At 44.3% G+C, this 19,866-nt stretch overlaps 2 protein-coding genes across 5 annotated transcripts in view; both read right to left on the bottom strand.

Moving 5' to 3' along the window:
* esrrb (estrogen-related receptor beta) overlaps positions 1–19,866 on the bottom strand; it is a 141,470-nt gene that overhangs the window by 108,488 nt on the left and 13,116 nt on the right. For 3 of the 4 annotated variants that reach the window (XM_061843320.1, XM_061843319.1, XM_061843322.1), the window contains exons 3-5: positions 5,264–5,329; positions 4,049–4,199; positions 3,745–3,824 (exon numbers count right to left, since the gene is read on the bottom strand). The gene's annotated coding sequence lies outside the window, so the exon portion shown is untranslated. Of the gene's footprint in view, positions 1–3,744; positions 3,825–4,048; positions 4,200–5,263; positions 5,330–12,208; positions 12,447–19,866 lie in introns of those variants that run through there. The other variant, XM_061843321.1, reaches the window with a different exon arrangement.
* LOC133513049 (intraflagellar transport protein 43 homolog A) overlaps positions 17,767–19,866 on the bottom strand; it is a 36,690-nt gene continuing 34,590 nt past the window's right edge. Inside the window, exon 12 of the mRNA XM_061843330.1 lies at positions 17,767–19,553. The gene's annotated coding sequence lies outside the window, so the exon portion shown is untranslated. The remainder of the gene's footprint in view (positions 19,554–19,866) is intronic.

Raw genomic sequence — 19,866 nt, forward strand, 5'->3', positions numbered from 1 at the left:
GGCTGCTGCAGCCTTCCGATGCACACATCGACATATTTAGCACCCTTCACTTTAGGATTACGCCCCCCCCCCAACTTTTGTTTTTTTTAGTAGCTGTATACACACCTACCTTTCATTTGGACTCCCACAAAGCTCTCGTCCTTTGCACCTGGGCAATCCATCTTTACGACGGACCAGGTCTTTTGGAAGAGTATGAAGAGCGAATCCATACTTCCAAGTGTTCAAGTAATATCCAGCAATGCAACGAGCCGGCATTTTGGCTAACACGAAGGAACAACGAGCCACCTTCCCGCAGGTAAAACTAGTATCAACAAACGATCCCGCCTGAGTGCGCTACTGCCCTTTACGTCACTTCCTGCTTCTTCTCGAAAACAAATCCCTCCAGAGGATTTTCATGGCGGGAGTTACAAAAAGCTGTATACGTCAAAATCATGTTTTGTGGTGAAAAAACGGATGGGTCCATATCGGCTGCTGTTTTTTCATTAATAACATACTAAAAATCATCCATTTCATGATAGTGGCACTTTAAACACTCCTGATCATAGGGGCAAGCAAACAACAGCTAAATTCTATCAAAGACACAAGGACACGGAGTTAAAAAAAAAAAAAAAAGTCTGAGGGATGGATTTTTTTTTCAGGTCACAAGAGACACTTCTTAAAGGAGGAGTGGCCCCCGAGGGTGCTAACTAAAAGATCGTTGACAGCGGGTCAATTGCAATTTTGGCACTCACATCTCAAAGCAAATACGTCAATTAAAAAGAATAAACCAACACAGAGTGAAGTGCGGTAGTTTACAAAATGGCTATCTATTTTCATCAGGGTACGCGGCGCTTCAGGTGTGAGGAGGATCTCAAGATTAATAGAGCCATTCAAATGAATCAGAAAGGATTAGGGTCTCCAGGGAATAGAATCGATAGCGCCAAATCAATAATCAATAGGCCACTCACACCAATATACTAACTGCTGACACCGAGATCTCACAATTAGAATTAAAATGGGGAAGGGAGGGGCATAAGACTATGATTTATCTCACGGTGCAAAATAAGTCAATACGGAGTCAGGTGCGAAGCGTCTGGGCATTCTAACGTGCCCGCCGGCCCGCGCAATGCAGTTTTCGGGCAGGTCGCGCTCCGAGGTGCGGATAAAGCGGCACGCACGCTCATCTCAGCCTTCATCGCTTAACTTCAAATCTCCCATTGTTGCCGTCACTCCGCTCCAAACAGGAGATGACAGCTTTTATTAATATAATGTCGTTTCAGCGTGGATGCAGTACAAGATTAATTCCTACACTCGGCCCAGAGGGTAAACGCTTTCCTCTCGGGCCTCGGGCGGGGGGGGGGGGGTTACAAATCCATCAAGTGCGCACGGGTGAGATCCTCAAAAGAAATGAAATTTTTTGAAAAAGGAGGTCATTTAGAGTTTGTTTATAGCGGGCATTGGTGATTACACCACTGCTACATACTTTTGTTTTGGGGGAGCAAAGCAAAAAGCAAGCTAACGGGTGCCGCGTGTTCCCGAGCCGGGTCGTGCGCACGACTGAAGCCACCTCGGCGGAGAGTGGATTTCAGCAGCTCAGGGAGACTGATTTAGCCGGTGCCGTCCGGTGGGACACATCAGAAGCCCCCCCCCCCCCCCTCTCGCCAATCCCTCCCTCTCCCGCGTTCATTTGAGAGTATGATTTATACTTTTTGAAGTGAAGGGTCTTGAATCCCACTATAAAGGAATTAAGAGGTCTCCCCTGAGTCTGCCATTCAAATGAGAGCATGGCAGAGATATGAGGGCTTTTTAACACAGTCAAATTAGTATTCACAATGCCTCAAACTGGAATCTGAACGAACCTTTCAGGTGGAGAAGAAAGAATCTGTTTGGAGAAGAACGCCTTAAGAAGTCGGGGGGTGGGGGGGGTCTTTTAGTAGCACGCGTGTGTTTGCCCCTCGTCGAGGTGAGCTTTGGGGAAATAACCCGAGAGGGGCGGGGGTTGGGCTGTGTAAAAGCGTCTGTGAAACCAAATTAAGAATGCGCCATAAATAGGCAATCAGTCGTCCCGCAGTTGTGAGGCCAAAGGGGGCGCTCGCTTCTCAGTGACACCCCACCACTCATCCCCCCCCACTCGTACAAATGCAACAGTTCCTGCTATGACTGGAAGCCATGCGAGGTTTTCTCAAACATCTTTCAGAGAAACTTTTTCTTTTTCCCACCAATGTGTAGCCTGAGATTTGTTGGCATTACAATACATATTCCATTTTGGAACTGATACTGACCTTAAAAACTTTTGAATTAAAGTTCTATACATCCAACTACTGCAGTCATCTCAGACTTCGGGCTAACAAAACACGAAGAGATGCAGCTTCACTTCTAATTCACTGATCATTGTGTTAAAGTCATCAATGTGGACAAAAGGAGCTGCTATAGCAGCATCGTACAAAACTCCCCAAATTCATCCTAGAATAACATGAACACATAGATTGCAAGTACATTGTCGATACCGTAATTTACGGCCTATAAGTTGTGAATTTTTCCACACGCTTTCAACCCTGCGGCCTATGCAGTGATGTGGCTAATTTGTGCATTTTTCCTAATGGGGGCACTAAAAGGTAAGAGTGACACCGGTGGAATATATCTGCCAAGGAAGTGACTTTTACCGGTATGGTTTTTTCTTTCAACCAGCCCTGTTAGGAGTACGCTGGCCTGCTGCTGCTGTGTTACTGCTGAGTCTCAGTGATTTTTACCAGTATGTTTTTTTTAACTGGCCCTGTTAGCCCCACGCTAGCGTTAGTGGCGCGCTCGCGTTAGCTTTATTGCTGCTGTGTTACTGCCGCATCTCAGTGATTTAGGTATGTTTTTTTTTTTTTTTAACCACCCCTGTTAGTGCTGTCCAACTGTGTTGGTACTGTTGTTTTTTGTTTACCAGTATGTTTTTTATTTGTTTTGTTTTAACGACCCCAGTTCGTGCTACCATGTTGTTGCTATGTTACGCTAAAATAAGGTATTAAAACTTTGAAAACTCTTTCTGTGTACCGTCTTTCTTTGTAAATATCTCGTGTTTCATCTAAACTGGGAAAAAAACAAATTCCGAACCTTTGTACTGCTTTTTGTAGTAAATTTCCCACATCACTTATTTATATATCATCAAGTCATACAGCAATAAAGGCCAGGTCAGGCAAAACACAATGAAATACATTCTGGGGTCTGTTACCTGTTATCGTAAATGTCGTGTGGGGGTGGGGGGGGGGGACACTAACCTAATGTTGTTAACATACTGTGGATTTCCTTAATTAACAGCGACCTGCCCACTACAACGGATGCATTTAAGGGAGTCTGTGTTGATCAATAAATGGAACTTCATTGGAAAAGACGGAATTGTTTCTCCAACAGACCTGCGAGAGGATTCGAACAGGTCATCAACGACCACATTCGGCAAGATGGCTGAGGCCCAAGACGGGGAGAACACGAGATGCAATAAGACATCCCAGTAGGGCGGGACAAAGGCTGTTAACGAACATTGAAATGATCAATTATGTTTATATGTTGTAAACTATGGGGGAAAAGGTAAAATGATGCAGAATTTTGATTTCCTTTATAACAGAAAGATCAAATTTGAGTGAGATGAAAACAAAAATGATTCTGATAAATGCAAGCGATGGTCTGTATTGCTGATTAAGACACGGGTGTCTCGGGTCCTCCACAAGTATGCATGTGGTGTTGCACTGCAACTGAGGGAATTTAACAATATAATAAATTTACCTTACTGAGAAGCCCCCTCCTGGTCCTCTTCATGTATGTGGGAGCAGGGCAGGGCAACTGATTTTAAATTGAATGCCGGCCTGCAACAGAGGGCGGAAGATGATCTTTAATGGCCTGTGTTTAAAATTGTCAGATATATGTCATGAATAGAAAATAACAGTGGTCAGCATTGAGGTGTAGTTATGCAAACTTAAGCAGATCAGGAATCCAAAACAAAAATATCCAGCAAACAGAGGGGTCAACTAAATACAGTATATTCATTTTGTCAGTCAGGCTTTATCAAGTCTTCTCAATGGTGCACAACCTCGGTGTCGGCTACAGGAAGGTGGGCGAGGGGAGGGGCAGAGGTGCTCAGCTGCTCATCTGTGGGATTGTGATTGGGTAGCTGGTAGCGAACGTGTGACGAGACAACTGCAAGATGCCCTCAGCGAACCAGTCGCCCAGCTCATCATCACCTGCAGGCACGCACACACGCTTTTACATGACCACAGAGAATCACAAACCATACATGTTTAATACAGCTTTATATTATAATTGAGTTTTATTCATGATTGAAGTGGACATTGTACAAAAACCGGATTTTAATTTGCTTTTCCCCTTCGATTACTGTGTGCACAAGCAAAAAGCCTTGCATCACAAAAGACATACTGTTGCATAAGAATAAGTAGTTTGTGTAGTTTTTGGGGGCCACATTCATTATCTGTAATGTCAATATGAATTATATACATCTACAAATTATGTACATACAATATGTTATGTCCATTGGCATCGTTTTAGATGGCTTATAGTTTACGAGTCACCATTTCCTCAACAATTCTAACATGTTGACCATAGCCACAAGCACACCAACTTTTTATAATTTACTGCTGAGTAGCTCGTGAAATTACTCCTTCTCGAAAACATTCGGCCAATCACATTGGAGAGATTCTGACTGACATCAAAACGTGAGCGATTGATAGTTTTGTGGATGTGGGAAGAAGATGGAATAACAGAGAAAGATTCAAACCGTGATCTCCTGGCCGTGAAATAGATTTGATAACCTCGCTATCATACAAAAATGTCTTTTCCAGCATTAGCTGTGAAAAAGGTTGTGATGAAAATTCTGAAGCCCCATCTGTTTGTCATTACAACAAAGCCATGTGCATTCGTGAGTTAATTACTCCTATAAGTAGACGGCACTGGTGTGGTCTCCGGACAAGCGGCTCCTCTTGGACCTGTCAGTCAACAGAGCTGGAACGGGCAGCATGCCTCTCATAGTCAAGGTGTAGTGACAACTGTTAAATCAGAGGCCGACTGGCCCCACCACGGCTAATGAGATTAGCAAAGGCTTCAGCGCTCATTAACACGACATGACAACGTCTTATTAGAGTCGCCCGGCTGCCCAGCAAACACCACGTTGGAGCAAAACAGCCCGTTTTGGGTGCAGGTGAAATGAGCAAGGTTTGGTTGGAATTTGATGCTCAGTTGTCTGATTTGAATGATTGACGTGTACGGAAGGATGTTCGAGTATTTTGTGTACCTTGCCGCCCTTCATCGTTGGTGAAAGGAAAGGCCCGTGTCAGGACTGCGGGTACTGCTTGTTTCTCTGCAAAAAGAAGAGCAAATACACATGAATAGCGGGGACGTCTTTCTCGTCAGTGACATTACAGGCCGGTGATTCTTTTTAAATCTCCATTTCTAAACCCAATGGGTCCTTAGGTCAAACCGTATTATAGCATCTGAAAAGTGAACAATGGTCGCCTAGAAAAATGCACATGTGCCCTGTCAAGCCAATATTTAGCATACACCAATCAATAATAGCAATAAAGTAGTAGTCTGGAGCTGGAGGTCGACATAAATGGAAGTGGCACAAAAAAGGCAGAGCGTGCCATGTGATCCCTCGCCGGGATGGCAAACACAAAGGCGGGAGCAGCGACTCTGATCCGAGCCACCGAGTGACATGCACAATCTAATTGAATATCCTCCGCTGTCAGCTCCAATCTAAATCGGGCTGCCGTTGTGGAGGATGACAGGAGAGAGTGAAACGCATTCGCTGCCCCTCCCTCTGGGTGTGCCCCCCACATGGTGTAGCTGCCTCCATGCACAGCAACTGGCCAACATCTGCTCCATGTTGCCCGGACCCCCCCACCCATCACCGCAGCTCCGGGCGCATCTCTGCCTAAGTCACACCTCGGACCACTTGCTCCGTGACCTCCAGATGCTCCAAGGTCGTGATGAAGCTAATGTAACCAGAGCCTAAGATGATTTTTATCACCAAAATTACAACTAGTATGACTTAAAGGTCAAGTGTCATGAAATGGATGATTTTATGAATGATGATTAATGAAAAAACGGCAGCCGATATGGACCCACCCGTTTTTTCACCACAAAACATGATTTTGACGTATATAGCTTTTTGTAACTCCCGCCATGAAAATCCTCTCGAGGGATTTGTTTTCGAGAAAAAGCAGGAGGTGACGTACGGGGCAGTAGCGACCTTCAGCGGACTCGTTTGTTTCTATTAGTTTTACCTGCGGGAAGGTAGCTCGTTGTTCCTTCGTGTCAGCCAAAATGCCGGCTTGTTGCATTGCTGGATATTGCTCGAAGACTCGGGAGAATGGATTTACCTTTCATAAGTTTCCAAGAGACTCGGTTCGTCACAAAAATGAATTGCACGGGTCCAAAGACCGAGAGCTTCGTGGGTCCCAAAACAAAAAAAAAAAATAGTTTGGGGCGGACCACGTAATCCATCTCTGGTAACGTAACAAAAGATCCGCGAACATATGACAGGGGTGCTAAGTAAGTCGATGTGCGCGTCGGACAGCTGCCATGACAAGGCCAGCTGGCTCGGCCTTTCGTCCTTGTTGGCCGGGGTGGCTCGTCACCGCCGCGGAAGGGGATCGGACGGCCAGGCGGTTTGGCTGTGATCCGCATATGAACTAAATATGGCTCGAAACAATAGAGTAATATTGCCCCGGTAACTTCCCTCGGTTGTGAGATGTTCTCTTCTACGAAAAGACCTTCCGTGTCAGAACGGGCGTGTTCATCTCACACAGTAGGGGCCACAGCGTGTTTTCAATGGCGGATGTCCGCGGTGACGTCACGGACAGGAGATGTAGCCAATATGGCGACCACTTGGATGTCGAATGACACTTCCGCAGCTTTGCGCATGGATGACGCACAATCCGCTACCTCTTGTGACTTCCTGTGTTCCGTTTCTCTCAGTGCCTCCGCGGGTTTTCTGCAGGTAAGCCATCTTGGTCAAAGAATCTAATTTGCCCATTGTTATGAATGTGTCTTAATGATGGTTTGTCTATGTTTTTCTATATGTACATTTTTGCATAATTTTACAATGTCTTACAATACAAGAGGTGTATACCTCGAACAAATAAAACCCCTTACCTCCATTTTGATGAACACTTGGGCCTACATTATGGTGGTACTTAGTGTGAAAGGTTTGAGAACCTCTGTCCTTGACTATCCCTATTCTTCCACAACATGCACAAATCGGAATGCTATATTAGATGATTTTCTTAAATGGCTTGCATTTTACATGCTGTTTACCATGAATGACCTTGGAAAACACTGGAGGACTGAGGGTCCTCCATGTGCCGATACATTGCATTGGCATATTGCATACGCCTGCCAGCACTGGCAAGATCGGGAAAAACGCCTGTCCGGTCTGCGCATCCTCCTGGCCAGATGGTCCTGCATCTTCACCACAAGAAGCAGATGTGAACGGGTGCAGGCCTCTCTGGGGAATCTGGACCATGTCTGGCCCTTTCCAGACTTACTCCCCAGGCCACAGCTCAGCTGTACTCCACCTCTGGAAGCATCAAACCGGCTGGCAGCTGGAGCGCAACGCACAGCATCATCACAGGACACAATAAGTGACGCCATTAGCAAACCTTTTGTGCTTTGGCTTGGGGTGGATCTTTTTAATACATGCTGCATGAATAAAGTAACGGATGTCTGATTGTGCCTCGTTCCATTTTCTTGTATATGTTTGGTGGACATTTGCACATAATATGTTTCGACGATTACCACACATTAAACACACACAGATGCAAGAGTACCACAGATGCATTATTTGCCTTGAGGATGCTCGTGGAAAAGTACAGAGAAGTTCAGAAGGAGCTACATTGTGTCTTTGTGGAACTAGAGAAAGCCTATGACAGAGTACCAAGAGAGGAACTGTGGTACTGTATGCGCAAGTCCGGTGTGGCGAAGAAATATGTTAGTATAGTGCAGGACATGTATGAGGACAGCAGAACGGCGGTGAGATGTGCTGTAGCTGTGTCAGAAGAATTTAAAGTGGATGTAGGATTGCATCAGAGATCTGCCCTGAGCCCCTTCCTGTTTGCGATAGTAATGGATAGCCTGACAGAGGAGGTTAGACTGGGTTCCCCTTGTACCATGATGTTCGCAGATGATAATGTGATCTGCAGTGAAAGCAAGGATCAGGTGGAGGATCAATTAGAAAGATGGAGGCACGCACTGGAAAGGAGAGGAATGTAGATTAGCCAAAGTAAAGCAGAAAATATGTGTAAGAATGTGGGGGGGGGAGGAGGAGGAGTGAAGATTCAGGGAGAAGAAATAGCAAAGGTGGACGACTTCAAATACTTGGGGTCAACAATACAGAGCAGTGAAGAGTGTGGTAAGGAAGTGAAGAAACAGGTCCAAGCGGGGTGGAACATTTGGTGGAAGGTGTCTGGTGTTCTATGTGACAAAAGAGTCTCCGCTACGATGAAGGGCAAAGTCTATAAAACAGTGGTGAGGCTGGCCATGATGTACGGATTAGAGATGGTGGCACTGAAGAAACAACAGGAAACAGAACTGGAGGTAGCAGAAATGAAGATGTTGAAGTTCTTGCTCGGAGTGTGCAGGTTGGATAGGATTAGAAATGAGATCATTAGAGGCACAGCCAAAGCTGGATGTCTTGGAGAGATTAGAGAGAGGAGACTTCGATGGTTTGGACATGTCCGGAGGCAAGAGAGTGAGTATGTTGGTAGAAGGGGGAGGATGGAGCTGCCAGGCCAAAGAGCGAGAGGAAGACCAAAGAAAAGGTTGATGGATATTGTGAGGGAGGACATGAAGACTGTGGGTGTTAGTGAGGAAGATGCACGAGATAGGCTTGGATAGAAAAAGATGACACACTGTGTCGACCCCTAATCGGGACAAGCCGAAAGGAAAAGAAGAATATATTTCGACAATTAACGAGAGCCACACACGCGATATTTATCCACATCAAAGGATGTCATGTACTTGGCCATGTGAGACTGTTTCCATTAAATGCTGCCTAATTAACGCAATGAATTATTCACCCGCCCATTTTTCTAAGGACTAAAAGAACCCCTCTTCTCTATTTGACCTTTAAAGGGGAATTGACAAACATTGAAAGATAACTTGGACCGCTTAATATAGAAGTCAAAGGATATCCGAAATGATGCTCTGACTGCCACCCACTTTTAAATTACTCTTGAACGGATTATGTTTCATAAAAAAAAAAAAAGGTCTTAATGAGCTGAAAAGCCATAAGACCACAAAACAACAAAGGCAAGGGCAAAGAAGAAAATGGCATCTCAGTGTTTTGGTGCCGAATTTAACCCCCAATGGCCCCATTGTCTCGATACAAGGCAAAGAAGTGAGGCAAAAACACAGTATCCAGATGAGCACTAATCATTAGGATATAATCCTCAAGTCCTGGGAGAGGCCGACCAGTTTGCTCAGAGATTACAGCCTCGCCGCCATTTATTGAGCTGGGCTCATTCTGCAGAGGAATAAAGTGGAGGCACAGACAGAAGGGAACACAACGCTGATAACAATGGATTTGCGGGCTCTTCAAACAAGCCATCGCAACCCAAATCCATGCCCTCTTCCATGGATGTCTGATTATAAGGTTATTCCTCCCTCCCTGAGCTGCAGTAATTGGATTAGGCTCAGAGATTTATGAAAATTAACTCGGGCAAACGGCGCGCAGCTTTGCTCAAAACTCCTTGAGGAGTTTTCAAAATATAAATTACAGCAAGACGGAAGCCCACAAACAGCGGCATTGTTGTGCTCTCCCCCGGCGGCGGGGCGGGAGTCACCCCAAGCTCACGTCACGTGTGGCGTGGAACCCACAGGTGAGGCCTGCTCGCGGGCCAGCCGGGTCGCCGGGTGACCGCCACCCCCCCTCCCCCCCTAGATCCGCCAGGCAGCACCCGCTCCGCCGCAGAAGCCAAAACGGAGCGGCCAACATCTGCTTCCCTCGCACTTGGGTGGCTGATGGCATGCGAGCTCTTGATGCGCATCACAGGGGTGACCTTGAGAAGAAGCACGTTCAAAGGAGAGCGCACAACAAAAGGTTAATGGAATGAACGGGAGACCGACGGAATCGGAGCGCTTCAAAAGGCATTTTTGCAACGGCGTCAGATGGAGCGTACACTGCGGGATTATAAATACTGCTGTTGTACCACTGTCAACCCCTCATCGCTTGTAGCACTCTTCCGAATGGTTCACCTCCGCCTGGACGTAACCATTAAGACTGCTCGGCCCCTCACATCAGTGTGGCAGTCGATTGAGCGGCAATCAAGAGCTTTGGCGTTGTATAAGTGAGAAATGATTGACAGCGGCCTGCGCCGCTCCCATTTATTTCTTCTCCGGAGCTGTTTTCTGTCAAGACGGCTATTGATTTTTCCATAAAGTAAGAAAACAAGTACCGTTAAGGGGCTAGGGAGGTCAGCACGAATTAAACCACAAGATGTAAAGCCTTGCGCTTTGTCCCATTACTGCTCACCCAAAAAAAAAAAAAAAAAATTCATTTTGTTTAGACATTAATTGGATAAAGACATCATTGAACTAAAGCCCTGCACAGGACATTGACAATCTTTAATATATTTGTCATACCCATAAAAAATTCATGTCTAAATATTTAAATAATAAGGACAATGATTTGGGTGGCACGGAGGATCAGCTGGTAAAGTGTTGGCCTCACAGTTCTGAGGTCCCGGGTTCGATCCCGGCAACGCCTGTGTGGAGTTTGCATGTTTTCCCCGTGCCTGCGTGGGTTTACTCCGGGCACTCCGGTTTCCTCCCGCATCCCAAAAACATGCAACATTAATTGGACACTCTAAATTGCCCCTAGGTGTGATTGTGAGTGTGATTGGTTGTCTGTCTCTATGTGCCCTGTGATTGGCTGGCAACCAATTCAGGGTATACCCCGCCTCCTGCCCGTTGAAAACTGGGATAGCCTCCAGGACTCCCCGCCACCCTCGTGAGGATAAGCGGCAAAGAAAATGGATGGATGGGGAATGATTTGGTGTGTCGACGGCACAGTCCGATAGCGGTTCACCTCTAGGTCTCATAGATGTGAGGTTTGGGGTTTGAATCTCAGCAAAGGCCATCTTGTGTGCAGTTTGCACGTTTTCTTCTTTTCTTCCAAAACAATTTTTAAAGCACGGTAAGCAACTGAAACCTTAAAATTGTGCTGAGGTGTGAATGTGCGTGTGAATACTTGTCTACATGTGCCTTGCAAGCGACTGATGACCAGTCAAGAGTTTATCCTGCCTCTTGCCCAAAGTCAGCTGGGATAAGATCCAGCCCGCCATGATGTGGAAAAGTGTGATACAAAATGGATGAATGAGTGTATTGGCTCTTTTCACTAAAGCGGTGGAATGAAGAATCAAAAGGAATGGAATATACAGCTTCTTTTTTTCAGGGTTTTTATCAGCTGTATCAACTTGAGCGCTTTCTTTTATTGAACATTAATCTGAAACTGAATACTTGGGTCTGTGGGTGACATACTTTGAATCATGCATGACATCACTTTTCACACTAGCTGACGGTCACAAACATAACTGTTTAGATGCAGAGTTAATGTCATCATATAATGTCAATCTCTGCTGCCATTTGGCTTCACTAAATCAAATTCATGCAACAGAGTGCATGCTGGGAGACTGGCTTGGGCATTGCTTTAATTACAGCGACACACAAGGACGTTATTTCCAAACAAATCAATACTAAAGCAAGTCACTTATTTATTTGTGACAATATTTCTGGAAAGGAAATAATGAGCTAGCAGATGCCCCGAGGCACAACTATCAAAGATCCCTTCCCTGGTGATCGTTTGGGCTATAGGAGACGACAATGAAGAGGCTCCATCATTCATTTTTAATGTCAACTCCATACTTGAAAGTGGAGCAGCGCGATTGTGATCCATTTTCGGAGGGTTTGGGGAGGGGTTGAGTTAAGGACAGAGTGAATAGTGACAAGTGGCCAGTTAAGGAGAGACTACATAGACAAACTTGTCGACCCTGTTTTGTTTGAATGTGCTTCAGAAATGAATCTGGATTCAGATCGTTTTAACAAACCGGAAACAAAAGCTAATTGTCTTCACTGCTGCTTTGGCATAATTACTATGTCATTGGTAGAAGTCTTTGTCTAACAGAAAAACAACGGCAAGGAGTCTATTTTCAATGTAAATATGAGTTTGAGATTACTGCACCTTCATCTGTAGTCTCTGTGTTGCATGGATTCGTCCGGAGTCCTTCTTGTCCACCACTGTATCCCCAACAGCCTCATTTGAAGAGTCTGACCCAGGCCAGGAGATCCGTCTCGGCCAGCTTGGAAGCCTGACGGGGGAGTGGTTGGCGGCGGCAGTCGACATCCGACACTATCGAAGCCGACTGAGATTTTCGCCAGCACTTTTGAGGAGCTTCTTCTCAGCCGGACTCTGATGCTTACAGCCAACGGGGGCTTTACTTGTGTGCACGGACCGAAGACTCACTGCGACGCTCGCGGCCTCCGCGTTGGCGAACCTGCCGACTCCGGTTAAGTGAACTCAAAAGCATTTTCTGCCACAGCTCTTTGAAATGCTCCGAAGTTCGCTTCGAGGCAGACGCCAGGTCCTGTGCCAGCTCATCCAGCGTGATCCTGAAATCACACATGGTGATGGCCCACATGGATCAGGCTATCTTCTCATCGAGACCCTGCTTCACCGAAATTCTCCCAAGTCCACATAAAATAGATAAAAATACAACTCTTAAGTAAAATTAAAGTTGTCATATAATGTTGTTACACTGTTATTGTTCGCTTGTTGGTTTTTTTTTTTACTCTGTTCTCTTATTTCTCTCAAACCTTGTCCTGTCCAACTTCATTACTGATACACTTTTTTTGTGACAATACAAATAACCACAGAGGGAGGATGTCAAACTCCTCGGTTGCAAAACAAAACTGTTCTGGCATAAAAGGGCATACACGTGCACTATACTGCTTGAGAAAGTTGCTGAACAGGACAAGGATACAAAAAAAAAAATTGTAGAAAATCTGGTGGGTTTTGGAGATAAAAAAAAATATGACTTCAAGTCTATTGGATAATGCGCGTCACCTGTGCACACACCATAGAATGTATTTTATTGCGACTGCATCCTTATATTGTTGGGATTTATTTTATTTTTTAATGTGGATGACTGCTTGATGAAGCTACTTTATCAATACGACGCGTTTTGAGATGTATTTGTCTCATGATGCTCTCTCTGCAACTAACCATTAACTTTGTGAGCGTTCCATGAAGCAAACCTCAGACTAACAGGGATATAGCAAACCTTAAGCGGGGGCACAATTAACGCTGAATATCGTCATGCTCTTGAGTTGTTCATGAGCCACCGGGAAGGCCGGTATTCCAGATACATGTAAAACACAATCTCAGACCATGTAAAATGTGTCATTAGCTGTTGATTATGAGATTAGGATAATTCTCTCTTCCCCAGCACTTTTTTTTTTAAAACAATAGCGGGACTCATGTATGACATCGTTCAGCAATGGCTCACTGGCGCACTGAAAGCCAGCGTGTTGCTGAATGAAGAGGGGAGGGAAAAAAAAGTAATTTTGCACTCTTCCCATCTCTAAGTCGACGAGCGAGCAAATAATCTAAAAAGAAAGTGTGTGAAAATGAGTACAAAAGCCATTTAATCTGTTTCATCTTCCTCTTAATAACTGCAAATGTCCCCTTGGGCCCCTGGGAGAAAGCCTCCATGTGCCGCCGCCACCTTATCTGCCGCCGCCATATTTCGGCGGGCTGAGCTAACTCCCCTCAGTGCGCAGCCGCGGGCCTCCTCTCCTCGGCCCTGCGGGGAAGCCGGGCTCCAGGGCCCTCCATTGTTCTGGCCTGGGAGGCAGTCCGGAGAGAGCCGGGAAGCGGAAGTCTTAAAATTAAAAAAAAAAAAAATTCCAAAAAAAAAACTTGAGCCACTGCTTCATTAAGCCAGCGCCTTTCACAAGCAAACATATCAGAAGCAAAGTCCTTTCAGAGGCAGTAATTAGTAATTTGGAAAGCTTTCCCCCTCAGGATATACACTTTCAATTTAGTCAGCAGCTTTAGATTCTCGGTCACTTAATATTCATTGTTTCTGCACATCTTTCCAATTCCTCAATGTCCATTGTCTCGTCTTTCACTGGCGATAAAGTGCTTTATCTTTCGTGTAATTCCTCTTTTCAATGAGCCCTCCGCAAGGGAAGTTACTTTTTATTCAGGCACTTCGAAGGGGGCTCGGACCGGGTGTGAGGGACGTCGCAAAGTGCTCCTCGGGTGCCGAGTTGACCGCACCGAGGGGGGTGGGTGGTGTCCCGGCTCGACTGATCCTGTCTGGGAAACTTTGTGACGTTAGCGAGTTTGTTAGCAGAGTGAATGAGGACACTTAAGGATGTAGTTGCAAAATGAATAACAGCTATCGTCAGCATTAAGATTTAACCCCAGTGTTTGCCTTTGTTTTTTTTTTTTAAGTGTATATATTGGTGCAAACAGCTTGTGGGGACACCTCACACGTGTTACCTCTGAGGACGGTGACTGTCACTTATCTTTGGTACCACTGAGCTTTTGTTTTAAAACGCCGCCATTCATTTGCAACCGCCATTGTTTAATAGAAATAATTGATTTCCCCCCCCCCCTTGCACCAAACAAACGGAGGAAGAACCCCTGCGATTAAACGTTTTGTCCGGAAATCAGAATCGCGAGATCCTCATCGACGCTTGAGCAAATTTGGCAACTCATTAAAAGCCAGAAAGCATCGAGTTTGAGATGTGAAAAGAGGAAGGCAGGCAATGAAATAATAAATGTGGTGGGAGTGAGCTATCTTTCCTGGGCAGAGCGCCACTTGGGATGCAAACTCTCCGCCAGCAGAAATGAGCTACCTATCTGAGAGAAGAGTGACTGCTCCATCCTATTTGATTTGGCTCTGCTATCATCTCTTAAGAAGATGTCAGCCTTGCTTCTTCTATTGCTCTGAGCCTTTATCAACTGCCACACTTTTTTCCCCCCTTCCAAAAAAGAGGAGGAGGCATTTCAGTGCCTTTCAGGGAGCAACACGAAAGAATAAGTGTTATGCGATAAAAAGGGGGTTTGTTAAATAGATCTGTCTATTTGTATGGTAATAATGATCGCTTAAAGACTCAAAGCTCCGTGACTTGTAGAACAAGGAAACAAATCTGTATTCTGCTGTTGTGCTAACACGACTCCGCGAACGACCTTGGGAAACTTTCATACAGGAAAAAAAATGAGTGGGATTCTTGATGGGTTTTTTCTTTGTTTATATCATTCTTTTCCTGTCTTTTTAAAGTCGAGGTGCTGCTCAACTTGTGAGCGAGCTGAATTTCTTGAACTCTCTCTCTTGGGGCCCTTTGGATGCGAACGATGCGGCGGACTCAGATCTCAAATTTGATTTGATGATTTGAGTAGTTAAGAGACTGATAAAATCAACAAACAAAAGCATCATATAGAGCTCGTGCACCTGCGTCACCAAATCACCTCACTGGCCGGAAGTGGCGGTCAAACAAACCATTCTTCAATGCTAATTTGGTTGGAGACGACATGAAAATACATCTTATAGCATGAAGCCTAGAATTTTGTCTGATACCATTAAACATTTGGAAGGTGATAATAAACGAAGGTATGTGGGAAAATGAGAGACACTTGGGATAGAGTACCCATACTTAATGCAGAAGTCGATGTTTTTGCCAATAAGAAAGTGGACTGTTAACCTGCTTCCGCTTATCTTGAACAACTGGATCTACACATGTCTGGTGAGTAAATCGAGATTTACACGGAAGAGTTTGAAAGCGTAGAAAAGTCTGGACGCATACAAATACTTCGTTGCTGGATCTGTTCTGAATCAAGAATAAATCCCACATAACGATGGAGCCGCTCAGATTTTTTCAATACAAATACCAATATTTCAATAAATGACCCATGGTTTTACACAAACTCGCATTCATTAACTATGATTGGGGGAAAAAAAGACAGCGAGTCAGCTCCTCTGTACACAAAGCCGCACGTTCAACTTTGGTAAACATCTCCGTGACAGACGTTTTTTTTTTTTTAAATATGTCCCGTTTGGGGTAACCACAGCGTGTCATCTTTATCCATCTAAGCCTATCTCATGCATCCTCTTCTCTAACGCCCACTGTCCTCATGTCCTCCCTCACAACATCCATCAACTTTTCTTCCCGCTATCTTGACCAAGGCTCCAGTGCAAGCTGAAGAAAATCTGCCCCAAAGCATGACGCTGCCACCGCCATGCTCCACGGCAGGTATTCAGTTCTTTTGGTGACGAGCATTGTTGAGTTTGCAATAAACATAACCTTGGAAGTAGGGCCAAAATATTCAACCTTGGTTTCATTGGACCAGTGAAGCTCGTGGCAGCATCATGCTTGCGGGGTCGTTTTCTCCACATAAAACTGGGACGTCAGACAACATGGAGGGAATTAGGAACACTTCGAAAAGGCAGTCATTGGCGGGACAAAACCTTCAGTTTTTTTCCACTGTAATTGCATGTAATAGGTTCATCTATTACATTAAAAAAAAGATGAAGTCCTTTGAACGTGTTAACTAGTGAGTGAAGCTTAGCTGGAAGCATCTAATACTGAATCCTTTAAATACAGCATGTAAAAATGTGTTTTCTTTACTTCTGGGTAGCTTCCGGCTTGATTAGTATAATAATCGTGAACAATTAACTGCAAGAATTCACAAGCATATAAACTGCACTCACACCTGCTGATTATGAGAATGGCGAGCCCACCCTGATGTCTCGCATTAGGATGCAAAGGTGACAGTTGACTTTTCCCGGGTGACACAAAGCTATAAACAAAATGATCAGAAAATGCGGCGAACGAGCCTCTCGAGCATTGCTTTGTTGTCAAGGAAATCAATGTTGTTGTCGTTCTCGGGCATCCTCCTCGTACATTGTTTAGGAAGCAGAACTGCCACGGCTCACCTCGTCAACCGGTTTCACTTAGGTGGTTTTGACAAGCCAATTTAGCAAATGCGTGTTGAGGCTGAGCCCAATTACTGGTTTGGTGATTTCATCATCTCGCGTACTTGTGGTGCGAACACTTGGAACATTGTTTTTACTTTAAACAAACAAACAAACAACAAAAAACGATGTGGGGAAGGTGTCGGTGGTTACATTTTTAAGATTGGCAAAATGCCCAGTCTATTCACGTTTTTTTATTTGTAATTATTTAACAGGGAGAGAAGTAGAAACTTGGAGGAGGGATGAGGAGGAGGAGGAGGAAGCAGATTACTGTTGCGGCCCAGGCTTGATGTTGAAGGCACTCGAGGTAAATTGATTAGCCTGTTCATTTTGGTTGATTATTCAGGCCCGTTAGCACAAAATGAGCACCATTTGTGGCTGATTATCAACCTCGTCGGCAAAATCTTCTTGAATAATCTACAACGGATTGTGAATAGCTCAATTTGCGATCTGAGAATTTCATCCTGACTGATTTCTTGTGTCTCTGCATAAAGTTCTGGATTTTTCTGTCGCATCGCACCTTATTTATAAAGGGGAGTCATTTGGGTTGTTCCCTTATCTTTTCTTTTCAGCCCCAATCTAAAAATGCATTCAGTTCAATGTATCCCTTCCACTTCTTTTGGAGATCGCTTATATAAAGTCTACACGAGGTGTTTTAATGTTACAAATAAGACGAGCACAATGTCAGTTAACATTTATATAATCTCAACATTTTACATTTTGTTTCAGGTGACCAGCCACAGCTTCAACAATAATGTCAAACTTTTGCTTGTGGTTTTATTAACTTTTTTTGAATGCAATCAAAAAACAGATGAAGTCAAGAATGCTTTTTTTTCTGGATGATTCTGAGACATGACAACAAACCATCTGATGACTGATTTGTTCTGTTTTGACAGTGACAATTGACAAGTAGTGTAATGTGTCAATATTCGAACACAAAAGAGAAAACAGTTCGATGTGTTTGCAGGCAGCATATTCCAGTTTCTCGAAAATATTGTGTGGTTTCTAATTGATTTGCAACAATTCATCGATTAATCAAAAACAAATTGGATAAAAGATGATGATTTTTGATAACTGATTAATTGTTCAGAGACCTCGTTTAACAATCAGAATTTCACCCTATGAACAGTAAATCTAACAAATAACCGTATTTCCCGGCCTACAGAGCGCACCTGGTTATAAGCCTCACCGAGTACATTCGTAAAGGAAATACCATTTGGTACATACATAGGCCGCAGCCGTGTAAAAGCCGCAAGTGCCCACATTGAAACGTACATTGAAACACGACATATTTGCAAAAAAAAAACGGTACACAGAGATTAACTGTAGCGCCGCTGCGCTAACAGGGCCGGTTAAAAAAAAAACATACCGGTAAAAATCATTGAGACACGGCAGTAACACACTAGCGCAGCGCTAACAGGGCCAGACAGGTAAAAGTCACTTCCTCGACACATATATTCCACCGGTCTCACTCTTACCTTTTCCGCTCAAGTGCCCCCTTCCGGCCGTTAGAAAAAAATACACAAATTAGCCGCATCACCCTAACCCTAAACTGCAGGAATGAAAGCGTGTGAAAAAATTTGTGGTTTATAGGCCGGAAATTACGGTAAATTTAGTGTAAAGATAAAGCTGTCTGATTATCTTTATGTTTGTTCAGATATTTGCAAACTTTTTTTTTTTTTTACTGAAGCAAACAATTATCAATGTTTTTGCTTATTTGATGAAACGTTACCAAAACAAATAGCAAAACCAAACTGAACCAAAAACAATAACTGAATCCTAATCAATTTATGGTTGTCCATTTTCTGTCCTGTTTTTTAATAAAGGGATGGTGATTATCAAGTGTTTTTAATCTGATTCATCAATCCAAAAAAAAAAAAAATCAGCAGATCAATCGATTATTTAAATAATTGTTAGTTACTGCCCTAATGTCACACCAAAGCTGTTATATTAAAGATTGTTTTTCCTGCAACTGAAAGATTCTGTATGGTTGAGGTCAGATACTTAAATCTTTTCTTAGTACCAACTAATAATATGTGGCCTTGGGAGGACCAGGTTTTGTGTTGTCTTTTCTTTTAAAAAAACAATGCTCCAGTGGAATGTGGCAAACCACAACAACGCGCTTGACTGTGCTGACTGAAAGCAAGATCTCGATGTAAAGTCACTCTGACCTCTCGCGTTCAATTGAGCTCGATATTGCTGACACTTCTGGAGAGTGGGCACCTTTTTGCCCTGGGAACTGTGGCAATGACCCTTTTCATCTCGTACAGTTCACTCTCAACGATGCTGCCCCCTTCCCCCTTACTCCCACGGGGCTGTGGCACAACTTTAACTTTTGTTTCTACAAACACAGCACTCACAAATTACAACTGTTTCAATCGTGTCAAATGGGCATCAGGACGTTGCTCCAAATTTCCCGTTGCGGTCATGGCCGGCAAGGTCTTGGGCGGTAACAGTAGCACACCTCAGCCGAATTCTCCAGGCCCGCAGCCCAACCTCGCTTCTGAGTGGCCTTTCCCAGCCTGCTCACCCGTTTCCAGTTATCTGCAGGGATAAGTATAAAAATCTGTCATGAGGCAGGGTGGTTTTTTTTTTTTCGCTCGGCTCAGCCCAGCTGGCAGATTGAGAGCACCCTGTAATGCACAAGTCTGTTTTTATTATTCTTGCTGGGGGAACACTATTTCATCAAGTGCATGATTCCACAGAGAAGAGAAGATAGCCCAGGCCCAGCTATATTTCTTCCAATCAAACGTTCCAAGGGGGGGGGCGAAAAAAAAATGAAGGAGTGTCATCAAATCCCAGAATAATGCTGCCAGATTTTATGTAAAAAGAAGGACTGATGGACAAATACAGGAAG

The sequence above is a fragment of the Syngnathoides biaculeatus genome, chromosome 15 (assembly GCF_019802595.1).
Source record: "Syngnathoides biaculeatus isolate LvHL_M chromosome 15, ASM1980259v1, whole genome shotgun sequence".
Lineage (NCBI taxonomy): Eukaryota > Metazoa > Chordata > Actinopteri > Syngnathiformes > Syngnathidae > Syngnathoides > Syngnathoides biaculeatus.